Source organism: Trifolium pratense, linkage group LG7 (genome assembly GCF_020283565.1).
Source record: "Trifolium pratense cultivar HEN17-A07 linkage group LG7, ARS_RC_1.1, whole genome shotgun sequence".
In the NCBI taxonomy this organism is placed as follows: domain Eukaryota; kingdom Viridiplantae; phylum Streptophyta; class Magnoliopsida; order Fabales; family Fabaceae; genus Trifolium; species Trifolium pratense.
The window spans coordinates 27,318,204-27,331,689 of NC_060065.1; the positions used below are offsets into that span (position 1 = coordinate 27,318,204).

At 33.9% G+C, this 13,486-nt stretch overlaps 2 pseudogenes; both read left to right on the forward strand.

The window, feature by feature from the left end:
* Positions 1 to 631: 631 nt before the first annotated feature.
* LOC123896166 lies at positions 632 to 11,957 on the forward strand (annotated as a pseudogene).
* Positions 4,307 to 11,957, forward strand: LOC123896167 (annotated as a pseudogene).
* Positions 11,958 to 13,486: the final 1,529 nt, after the last annotated feature.

Sequence of the window (13,486 nt, forward strand, 5' to 3'; positions counted from 1 at the left end):
TTGGTCAAATTAGGGTTTATGGTGGTCTTGGTCAAATCATCATGGCTATTCAAATGGTTGAGTTTATATGTAACTCGTTTAACTTATCTCTTGCTGTGAAATCCCTTTGTTTAAAACTTGTTCTCCAGAATCACTTTGGTGTTTTGTTCTCAATCCTTTATGCTTTCAACATGTTATTTTATAATATTTTTTCCTAGTTCTTTGTCCCTTGTATTACCCATTCATAACATGACATTGAGAACATGCATATGGTTATTGAGCTTTACTCTTTTTGCTGATTTAATTTATATATTGTTATGTGGTTTAGTTATAGTTCGCTGTTAAGTTCCCAGTAGCTTTATTACACATCTAACAAGTTTTTGTTGCTAGTTTGCGAATATTCTTTAGTTTTGGATTTGCTATTTGTCCTTAAAGCAGTGGACGGTGCTGCGATGAAACAAGCTGAAGATAACTTGAAACAATTCCAGGAGCAGAATCTTCCAAGTTTCTTAATTTCAATGTTTCTCACCTGGGTTTTCGATTTAAATTTTTAGCTATTCTTCTTTCAATTCTAATTTCTTTCCTTAGGATTTTAGGATTAATTGTTTTAGGTTAATCTTTCAAAATGGGTTCCTTGTTTTAGTTTATTGAAATGGTTGAGTTTATATGCAACTCGTTTAACTTATCACTTACTGTGAAATCCCGTTGTTTAAAGCTTGTTGTCCAGAATCACTTTGGTGTTTTGTTCTCACAGGTTACTTTTTATGCCTAATGGCCTACCAGACGGTGCTGAGTTGGCTTACTATATCTTTGCAGGAAACACAGATTGGTCACCATTTGGTAGAATATCAGAAAGCTACTGAAAGTGCATTATTTTCTACTCTTATCTACATTCTCTTTCTATAGTATGCCAGCTTTTATGTTGAACGGTATCTAAAATGAGTTGTCTTTGCAGGAAACATAGATTGACACACCTGTGAAAAAGTTCGGTACAGAGTCTGATAGCAAATTAAGGAGATCATACATTGAACGTCAACATGTGTGTGGTTAAATTTTTTTTACATCTAATATTCCAGTTCTTTATGATACTATGTTCATCTTTTTAACTCTTATTATTTCAAATGTAGGAAAATGTTGATTCCCTTATCAATTGTGTTATGAAAAATATTGGATTCCATCATGGAAAGCCTATTGCTGCATTCACCATTTACAAATGTCTTCTCCACTAGAAATCATCTGAAGCTGAAAGGACAAGTGTATTTGATCGCCTTATCCAGATGATTGGTTCTGCAATTGAGGTAATTTTTTTATTTAGAGATATACAAGTATAGTACTTTGTTGAACCTTCCCCTAATAACTTGGGCTTTTAGGAAAATTAATCCTTGATATATGATTCTAATTTTTAGTGAAAGTCTATATTATGGTTTTTTCTTGTATTGTAAAATTACGTCATGGATCCCTTATCCAATCTAACTTTTTTCTTCCTTGCTTACTTTCCAGAACCAAGATGACAATGATCTCATGGCTTACTGGCTGTCAAATGCATCTGCACTATTGTTTCTGCTCCAACAAAGTTAAAAATACGGTTGTTCAAACGACTCAACCCCCAGTTAGAAAACCACCAAATCCAACATCCCTCTTTTGCAGAATGACTATGGTAATAATCTTACAGTGTTTGTAGTCTATTCTCCCTTTGCCACTTAAAAGATTTCCTATTTATTTGTTACCTGAATTGTAGGGTTTTTGGTCATCTCCTTCTGCCAACCTTCATGCCCCATTGGCGGTTGTACGCAAAGTAGAGGCTAAGTATCCTGCTTTGCTTTTCAAGCAACAACTCACGGCCTATGTGGAGAAAATGTATGGTATCCTGCGGGACAACTTGAAGAAAGAGTTGGCATCATTTATTCAGGTATTTTGAATACAATTGTTTAACTCAATCTGAATGAGATAAGTAAAGTTGAATGTCTTATTATAATCCTCAGTTCTCGTATCTTCTCTCTCTCTATATATTTTTTTAAGTTCATATCTTGTCCATATATAATATCTGCCTTTTCGAGATACTTTCTTGTTTCTAGGAATTTCTAAGAGGACTCTTGTCCTCCGATGTGTTTCCCGTCTTTTATCCGGATGGTCATAAGATTCTAGAGGTGGTAAAGTTGAAATCCGTGAGTTGGTTAAGTGCTAAGTGGACTGGTTTCAGATATCCGATTTCTTTGTGGTTTACTAATCCCATAGAGGATGCTAGGTTTTATTTTATTTGTATTTGTATAGCAATTACAAGAAGAATTATCTTGTATATAGTTGTTAGGTCTCTAGTACTGCTATATGTGTGTTTCGGTAGGTGTGCTATTCCAGTTTTTTATTGTATCCGGATGGTTTGCATTCTCTTCTTGTAAATTGTCTTCTAAGTTTTGGCACTTTTCTAAAATTGGGTTTCAATTGAAATTTTTAGCTTCTAATTTTTTTTTAAAAAAACAATACTGTTACTCATGCAGTTCATATTGCTGATATACAGGCACCAAGAACATCAAAGGGAGTCTTAAGATATGGCCGATCTTTTAGTAAAGATTCTCCCATGGGTCATTGGCAGAGTATTATTGAATCCCTCAGCACTATTCTCTGTACTATGAAAGAGAACTTTGTAAGAAACTAAAACTATGGCTTTTTAACAATCTGAGTATCGTGTAATTACTTTTTTTTTTTTTTTTACCGTTAATGCTTTTTTTTACACTAGCTATCGCTTATGAGGGAATCAGCCAGTCAATATTGGTTAGTGGTGAAAGTGGGGCTGGTAAAACAGAAAGCACAAAGTTACATAGGCGCTACGTTGCTTACTTACATGGGAGGGAGAACTACTGTTGCTGAAGGTAGAATTGTTGAGCAGAAAGTCCTGGAGGTAATAATATTAATCCGTTATAGAATTGACATTTTGGCAATCTGTGTGACTACCATTTAATTATTTTGTTTCTCAACCTTTTCCTGGATCTAAATTTGTGGAAACCTTATGTCATATCTCATATCCACTTAATTGATCTCATTTGCCCCCCTTTTCTGATTAATTTCAGTCCAATCCTGTTCTACCAGCCTCTGGAAATGCAAAGACCGTTAGAAACAATAATTCAAGGTAGGGGGTTTTCCCTTATATTGGTGCAGTGCAAAATTTATACTGCAAAGATTACGTTGTGGCAGAATATCAGGCACTTTTGTATGCTTCCACGTGTCCCTTTGTATCAGGTTTATTTCTCCCCTCACCTGAGGAATCGTCCAATAAATCAAAGTTTTCTTCAATTGGTTCCCGGTTTAAGGTTGGTTTTTTTTTTTCATTCCTTTTTGACAGAATATGATTTGGTTTTCATCCTCCTTATGCACTTTTGATATCCTTGTTCCTATGTCCTGCAGCAACAATTTCAAGCACTACTTGAAATTCTTAGTTCCACTGAGCGGCACTACATTCGTTGTGTTAAACCCAATAATCTTCTCAAGCCAGCAATTTTTGAGCACAAAAATGTTTTGCAGCAACTGCGCTGTGGAGTAAGTCTGCTTGCACTTTTGTCCTGATCTCTGGATCATATAGTTAAAATGATAATTGAAGTTTAAATTGTAGCTTGTGAGTTTGTTCTTATTACATAGTATGCCTGCTTGTAGGGTGTCATGGAGGCAATCAGGATAAGCTGCTCTGGCTATCCGACCAGAAAACTCATTTTATCTGGTTGCTGTTTAAGTTTCTGCTGGGACTATAGCTATATTTTTCCTTTCTTTGTTCTTCCATGATTCATGACCATTCCTAGGGCTGCAAATCTTGACAGTATATTATAGGTTTAGGAACGAGAACTATTTTGTGCCTGTCTGTTTGCTAGTGTGCTAATGAACTCTAAATGACCACGAGGTAACTATATATATATATATATATATATATATATATATCGAAGTTTGAATTATTTTAATGGTTCTCTTTATTGCTGCAGATTGGTAAAACCAAAATGTTTCTTAGAGCTGGTCAAATCGCAGAACTAGATACTTGTAGAAGTGAGATCTTAGGAAAGTCAACAAGCATTATTCAAAGGAAAGTTCGTTCCTATTTGTCCTGCCGAAGTTTTGTCTCGATTCGCTTGCCTGCTATACAGATACAAGCTGCATGCAGAGGTGTCTGCCAAGTTTCTCAAAATATTATCCTGCTAGTTCTATTGAAGACTCATGAGTTCTTTTATATGCTATCACAGGACAACTTGCTCGGAAAGTATACGAGGGGTTGCGTCAAGAGGCTTTCTAGTCTGATCATTCAGAGGTGTTTACACATGCATATTGCTAGGAAGGCATACAAATTATAATGGATTGTACAGCTCAACTATTTCTATTCAAACTGGTATTGCGAGGGATGGCTGCTCATTGTGAGTTATAAATGTTTTTTTGTACTCTATTTTGATTATTCGATTTATTGATTGTTTCTTATTTGTTTATTATTTGCAGTCTCATTACTAATTCATATACTATCAGCTTATGCTTATGGCTGTTTTATTGTTATTGTTATAAAGTAGTATTGGGTTTATGTTGGTTAGATTAGGGTTTATGCTGGTCAAGTCATCATGCCTATTGAAATGGTTGATTTTATATGCAACTCGTTTAACTTATCACTTACTGTGAAATCCCGTTGTTTAAAACTTGTTGTCCAGAATCACTTTGGTGTTTTGTTCTCACAGGTTACTTTTTATGCCTAATGGCCTACCAGATGGTGCTGAGTTGGCTTACCATGTCTTTGCAGGAAACACAGATTGGTCACCATTTGGTAGAAGATCAGAAAGCTACTGTAAGTGCATTAGTTTCTACTCTTATCTACATTCTCTTTCTATAGCATGCCAGCTTTTATGTTGAATGGTATCTAAAATGAGTTGTTTTTGCAGGAAACATAGATTGACACACCTGTGAAAAAGTTCGGTACAGAGTCTGATAGCAAATTAAGGAGATCATACATTGAACGTCAACATGTGTGTGGTTAAATTTTTTTTACATCTAATATTCCAGTTCTTTATGATACTATGTTCATCTTTTTAACTCTTATTATTTCAAATGTAGGAAAATGTTAATTTTCGTATCAATTGTGTTATGAAAATTACTGGATTCCATCATGGAAAGCCTATTGCTGCATTCACCATTTACAAATGTCTTCTCCACTAGAAATCATCTGAAGCTGAAAGGACAAGTGTATTTGATCGCCTTATCCAGATGATTGGTTCTGCAATTGAGGTAATATTTTTTATTTAGAGATATAAAAGTATAGTACTTTGAATCTTCCCCTAATAACTTGGGCTTTTAGGAAAATTAATCCTTGATACATGATTCTAATTTTCAGTGAAAGTCTATATTATGGTTTTTTCTTGTATTGTAAAATTACGTAATGGATCCCGTATCCAATCTAACTTTTTTCTTCCTTGCTTACTTTCCAGAACCAAGACGACAATGATCTCATGGCTTATTGCTGTCAAATACATCTGCACTATTGTTTCTGCTCCAAAAAAGTTAAAAATCCGGTTGTTCAAACGACGCAACCCCCAGTTAGAAAACCACCAAATCAAACATCCCTCTTTGGCATAATGACTATGGTAATAATCTTACAGTGTTTGTAATCTATTTATTTGTTACCTGAATTGCAGGGTTTTCGGTCATCTCCTGCCAACCTTCATGCCCCATTGGAGGTTGTACGCAAAGTAGAGGCTAAGTATCCTTCTTTGCTTTTCAAGCAACAGCTCACAGCCTATGTGGAGAAAATATATGGTATCCTGCGGGACAACTTGAAGAAAGAGTTGGCATCATTTATTTCGTTATGTATTCAGGTATTTTGAATACAATTGTTTAACACAATCTGAATGAGATAAGTAAAGTTGAATGTCTTATTATAATCCTCAGTTCTCGTATCTTCTCTCTATATATATTTTTTTAAGTTCATATCTTGTCCATATATCATATATGCCTTTTCGAGATACTTTCTTGTTTCTAGAAATTTCTAAGAGGACTCTTGTCCTCCGATGTGTTTCCCGTCTTTTCTCCGGATGGTCATAAGATTCTAGAGGTGGTAAAGTTGAAATCCGTGAGTTGGTTAAGTGCTAAGTGGACTGGTTTCAGATATCCGATTTCTTTGTGGTTTACTAATCCCATAGAGGATGCTTGGTTTTATTTTATTTGTATTTGTTTAGCAATTACAGGAAGAATTATCTTGTATATAGTTGTTTGGTCTCTAGTACTGCTATATGTGTGTTTCGGTAGGTGTGCTATTCCAGTTTTTTATTGTATCCGGATGGTTTGCATTCTCTTCTTGTAATTGTCTTCTAAGTTTTGGCACTTTTCTAAAATTGTGTTTCAATTGAAATTTTTAACTTATAATTTTTTTTAAAAAAAAATACTGTTACTCATGCAATTCATATTGCTGATATACAGGCACCAAGAACATCAAAGGGAGTCTTAAGATATGGCTGATCTTTTAGTAAAGATTCTCCCATGGGTCATTGGCAGAGTATTATTGAATCGCTCAACACTATTCTCTGTACTATGAAAGAGAACTTTGTAAGAAACTAAAACCATGGCTTTTTAACAATCTAAGAATCGTGTAATTTCTTTTTTTTTTTTACCGTTTATGTTTTTTTTACACTAGCTGTCGCTTATGAGGGAATCAGCCAGTCAATATTGGTTAGTGGTGAAAGTGGGGCTGGTAAAACAGAAAGCACAAAGTTACATATGCGCTACGTTGCTTACATGGGAGGGAGAACTACTGTTGCTGAAGGTAGAACTGTTGAGCAGAAAGTCCTGGAGGTAATAAAATTAATCCTTTATAGAATTGACATTTTGACAATCTGTTTGACTACCATTTATTTATGTTGTTTCTCAACCTTTTCCTGGATCTAAATTTGTGGAAACCTTATGTCATATCTCATATCCACTTAATTGATCTCATTTGCCCCCCTTTTCTGATTAATTTCAGTCCAATCCTGTTCTACCAGCCTCTGGAAATGCAAAGACCGTTAGAAACAATAATTCAAGGTAGGGGGTTTTCCCTTATATTGGTGCAGTGCAAAATTTATACGTCTGTCTTATTTGTACTATTTTTTAACTTTCACTTGTGACTTGTGCAGTCGTTTTGGTAAGTTTGTTGAGATTTAATTTGACCAGAAGGAAAAATTTCTGGAGCTGCTATCAGGACTTACTTGCTGGAAAGATTACGTGTTTGCCAGTTGTCGGATCCAGAGAGAAACTATCACTGTTTCTATATGCTTTGTGCTGCACCTCCAGAGGTAATTGAATTTCTATATGCTTTGTGCTGCACCTCCAGAGGAACTAATATTTAAAGGATGCCTTCTGTTATATAATTTGATTTTGAATAAAAAAATAGTTATCAAAATTTATGTGGTCTTAGTTTATCGTATATAAAAAAACTTTTTAATTTGAAATGCTTTTTATTTTTTATTATATAGTCATAATTTTTAAATAGAAAAGTAATTAAAAATATATATGTGATTATAAAATTTTATCTAATAATAATATCAAATTTCTTTGACTATTGTCAATTGTCGATTAGAACCTGTTAATTCTCTTTGTATGAATCCCCTTAATTCTAGCATATGTTGAATTTTTTAATGAGACCTTTCTTTATTCTCTATTCAAATGCTCTCAAAATGTGTTATTTTATTTACACTACTATTGTAGTTGCAACCCAATATATTGTATTTTTTGGAAAATGATTCTTGTCTGGATTTTAAAAAGAGACATGTTGTGGTGATTTATTTATTACCATCGTGAACAACATCTATTTTGTATTGGATTTTTTTATTTATTAATATGTAATGTAATTAAATATAGTTGGATATCTAAGGAGTATTATTGCGTTCAAGTTTCTAATTTAATTTTAAAACTAATAAAATAAATATTGATCTTCAATTATAATTTGTTCCACGAGCACATGCACCATTAGTTTTAGGAAGTTGTTACCAAGCTGATTTTAGACACAACAACATACTTTTAAAATCCATTGGCAAGAGCATTTTTTCTTCTAGAAGTCCCGACAACTATTCTCCTCTCGATGCATTGATATTTGTTTTGGTAATTTTAACATAAACCATTTTTTTGACAAAATAATAAACCACAAAATGAAAAACATTCCAATTTTACTTTTATTTTCTGTTGTGGATAAATTTCTGGTAGTTCTGTAATGCTTATTGTCTACTTCCGTAGAAAAGTATATTGCTTTTGAAATGATTTAAGTTTTACACGTTACTGGGACTGGAAGTGGTTAAAAGTGATCCAGTGGGGTGCTAAGTTGCTTAGTCTTATTTAAACCCTTTTTTTCATCTGCTGTTTCTATATTTAATGGAAGAAGTAAATTTAGGACATGACTCAAATCTTTTGATAAGCATGACCTTATAAATTGACGGGGTGTTGAGATTGGCGAAGTTTTAAATTTATGTCTAATATAATACTAGGTTTTGAAGGTAAGTTGGGTAAAGGAAAACATGATTACCTAAATATTATATTTGCACGTTGAGTGTAGTCGGATTGACATTATACTTTCCAGTGTCTAAGAGTTTGGAATGATTTTTCCATTGTTCTTAACCAATAATTTCACATTAGTGGATTTATTATTCATCGATTACCATTTTTTCTTTTTTTATATATATTCATTTTTCAGAAACTTGGAGGCATTATCGCTCTTCTCGATGAAGCTTGGTATGTATACCGTGTACTGTTACTTTGAATTGGTATTGTGGATAGGGTCATGCTAACAAGTTCCCCATGGACATTGTTTAAGGAATCCATACAAAGATATATTGTCTTGAAAATACAAGTCAAAAACATGTAGAAGTAATAAATACACAACTATATATGCAAAAGTTACTACCTTTGATTGCTTAAACAATGCCCTAAGGGCACTTGTTAGCATTTTCCTTGTGGATATCAATACTCTGTACCTCTGGCTTAGTTTATTCATTTTATTCTGCTATAAGTTTTAAATATTTTTTCGATGCTTAGATAACGTACATGTACATATTTTGCAATATGTTTCCTAGATCAACAAATGAAACTTTTGCACAAAAGATGTATCATACGTTCAAAAACCATAAAAGGTTCAGCAAGCCCAAATTGTCACGTAGTGACTTCACAATTTGCCATTATGCTGGTGATGTAGTTGGGAGTAGTTTCTACATATTTTCAGATATATAATTATAATCAATAGGGTAGTCACTTGATTGAATACAGGAGCAGAATGCTAAATATGATTTAAACTCATCATGCCTAATATAATAGGTGGGATTTTAGGTCACTTTTCAATCCGATTTATTCCTAGACATGATCAAAGATTACGTTGTTGCAGAATATCAGGCACTTTTGTATGCTTCCACGTGCCCCTTTGTATCAGGTTTATTTCTCCCCTCACCTGAGGAATCGTCCAATAAATCAAAGTTTTCTTCAATTGGTTCCCGGTTTAAGGTTGGTGTTTTTTTTTCATTCCTTTTTGACAGAATATGATTTGGTTTTCATCCTCCTTATGCACTTTTGATATCCTTGTTCCTATGTCCTGCAGCAACAATTTCAAGCACTACTTGAAATTCTTAGTTCCACTGAGCGGCACTACATTCGTTGTGTTAAACCCAATAATCTTCTCAAGCCAGCAATTTTTGAGCACAAAAATGTTTTGCAGCAACTGCGCTGTGGAGTAAGTCTGCTTGCACTTTTGTCCTGATCTCTGGATCATATAGTTAAAATGATAATTGAAGTTTAAATTGTAGCTTGTGAGTTTGTTCTTATTACATAGTATGCCTGCTTGTAGGGTGTCATGGAGGCAATCAGGATAAGCTGCTCTGGCTATCCGACCAGAAAACTCATTTTATCTGGTTGCTGTTTAAGTTTCTGCTGGGACTATAGCTATATTTTTCCTTTCTTTGTTCTTCCATGATTCATGACCATTCCTAGGGCTGCAAATCTTGACAGTATATTATAGGTTTAGGAACGAGAACTATTTTGTGCCTGTCTGTTTGCTAGTGTGCTAATGAACTCTAAATGACCACGAGGTAACTATATATATATATATATATATCGAAGTTTGAATTATTTTAATGGTTCTCTTTATTGCTGCAGATTGGTAAAACCAAAATGTTTCTTAGAGCTGGTCAAATCGCAGAACTAGATACTTGTAGAAGTGAGATCTTAGGAAAGTCAACAAGCATTATTCAAAGGAAAGTTCGTTCCTATTTGTCCTGCTGAAGTTTTGTCTCGATTCGCTTGCCTGCTATACAGATACAAGCTGCATGCAGAGGTGTCTGCCAAGTTTCTCAAAATATTATCCTGCTAGTTCTATTGAAGACTCATGAGTTCTTTTATATGCTATCACAGGACAACTTGCTCGGAAAGTATACGAGGGGTTGCGTCAAGAGGCTTTCTAGTCTGATCATTCAGAGGTGTTTACGCATGCATATTGCTAGGAAGGCATACAAATTATAATGGATTGTACAGCTCAACTATTTCTATTCAAACTGGTATTGCGAGGGATGGCTGCTCATTGTGAGTTATAAATGTTTTTTTGTACTCTATTTTGATTATTCGATTTATTGATTGTTTCTTATTTGTTTATTATTTGCAGTCTCATTACTAATTCATATACTATCAGCTTATGCTTATGGCTGTTTTATTGTTATTGTTATAAAGTAGTATTGGGTTTATGTTGGTTAGATTAGGGTTTATGCTGGTCAAGTCATCATGCCTATTGAAATGGTTGATTTTATATGCAACTCGTTTAACTTATCACTTACTGTGAAATCCCGTTGTTTAAAACTTGTTGTCCAGAATCACTTTGGTGTTTTGTTCTCACAGGTTACTTTTTATGCCTAATGGCCTACCAGATGGTGCTGAGTTGGCTTACCATGTCTTTGCAGGAAACACAGATTGGTCACCATTTGGTAGAAGATCAGAAAGCTACTGTAAGTGCATTAGTTTCTACTCTTATCTACATTCTCTTTCTATAGCATGCCAGCTTTTATGTTGAATGGTATCTAAAATGAGTTGTCTTTGCAGGAAACATAGATTGACACACCTGTGAAAAAGTTCGGTACAGAGTCTGATAGCAAATTAAGGAGATCATACATTGAACGTCAACATGTGTGGTTAAATTTTTTTTACATCTAATATTCCATTTCTTTATGATACTATGTTCATCTTTTTAACTCTTATTATTTCAAATGTAGGAAAATGTTGATTCCCTTATCAATTGTGTTATGAAAAATATTGGATTCCATCATGGAAAGCCTATTGCTGCATTCACCAGATGATTGGTCCTGCAATTGAGGTAATATTTTTTATTTAGAGATATACAAGTATAGTACTTTGAACCTTCCCCTAATAACTTGGGCTTTTAGGAAAATTAATACTTGATATATGATTCTAATTTTCAGTGAAAGTCTATATTATAGATTTTTCTTGTATTGTAAAATTACGTAAAGGATCCCTTATCCAATCTAACTTTTTTCTTCCTTGCTTACTTTCCAGAACCAAGACGACAATGATCTCATGGCTTACTGGCTGTCAAATACATCTGCACTATTGTTTCTGCTCCAAAAAAGTTTAAAATTCGGTTGTTCAAACAATGCAACCCCCAGTTAGAAAACCACCAATTTAAACATCCCTCTTTGGAAGAATGACTATGGTAATAATCTTAGTTTGCAATCTATTTATTTGTTACCTGAATTGCAGGGTTTTCGGTCATCTCCTTCTGCCAACCTTCATGCCCCATTGGAGGTTGTACGCAAAGTAGAGGCTAAGTATCCTTCTTTGCTTTTCAAGCAACAGCTCACGGCCTATGTGGAGAAAATACATGGTATCCTGCGTGACAACTTGAAGAAAGAGTTGGCATCATTTATTTCGTTATGTATTCAGGTATTTTGAATACAATTGTTTAACACAATCTGAATGAGATAAGTAAAGTTGAATGTCTTATTATAATCCTCAGTTCTCGTATCTTCTCTCTCTCTCTCTCTCTCTCTCTCTCTCTCTCTATATATATATATATATATATATATATATATATATATATATATATATATATTGTCCATATATAATATCTGCCTTTTCGAGATACTTTCTTGATTCTAGAAATTTTTAAGAGGACTCTTGTCCTCCGATGTGTTTCCCGTCTTTTCTCCGGATGGTCATAAGATTCTAGAGGTGGTAAAGTTGAAATCTGTGAATTGGTTAAGTGCTAAGTGGACTGGTTTCAGATATCCGATTTCTTTGTGGTTTACTAATCCCATAGAGGATGCTTGGTTTTATTTTATTTGTATTTGTATAGCAATTTGTATTTGTCATTGGCAGAGTATTATTGAATCCCTCAACACTATTCTCTGTACCATGAAAGAGAAGTTTCTAAGAAACTAAAACCATGGCTTTTTAACAATCTAAGTATCGTGTAATTTTTTTTTTTTTTACCGTTTATGTTTTTTTTTCACTAGCCGTCGCTTATGAGGGAATCAGCCAGTCAATATTGGTTAGTGGTGAAAGTGGGGCTGGTAAAACAGAAAGCACAAAGTTACATATGCGCTACGTTGCTTACATGGGAGGGAGAACTACTGTTGCTGAAGGTAGAACTGTTGAGCAGAAAGTCCTGGAGGTAATAAAATTAATCCTTTATAGAATTGACATTTTGGCAATCTGTTTGACTACCATTTATTTATGTTGTTTCTCAACCTTTTCCTGGATCTAAATTTGTGGAAACCTTATGTCATATCTCATATCCACTTAATTGATCTCATTTGCCCCCTTTTTCTGATTAATTTCAGTCCAATCCTGTTCTACCAGCCTCTGGATTAGTATTATGTTTTTAATGTTTATGCGTAAAACGTCCTCTTCAAGGAAAAATTATTTCAGGATTTAATATTGGTGATCAGGTTTTCATACCTAGATTTTCTCTGACACCATCTGACGTGAGAATTCTTTTTAAATTTCAACGGAGACAATTTCCTATAATGATTTCTTTTGCGATGACTATTAATAAGAGTCAGGGACAATCTTTAAAGCATGTTGGGATATATCTTCCGTCGCCAGTGTTTTCACATGGTCAGTTGTATGTTGCAATTTCAAGAGTTACTTCTAGAAAAGGATTAAAAATATTGATCAACAATGACGACGGTGAAGATACAACTAAGACTTCGAATGTGGTCTATAAGGAAGTCTTCCGTAATATAACATGATTTTCTTTGTATGAATATTTATCGAAAATTATTGTTGAACTATCGTTTAATGTTACTCAACTTTTTTCATATACTTTACATTATTGAAATTATCATGTCTTATTTAATCATTATATATCTTATAACTAATCAGACTCGTGCACCGCACGAGTCGATGTTCTAGTTGCACATATATATTTTTAGTTCCAACTAAGCTCTCTTTGTTTTTTATTTTTAATTTCTTTAAATAAATTATTTTTATGTGAACACTTTGATACTTAATATACTGTTGAATACGTGTATAATGT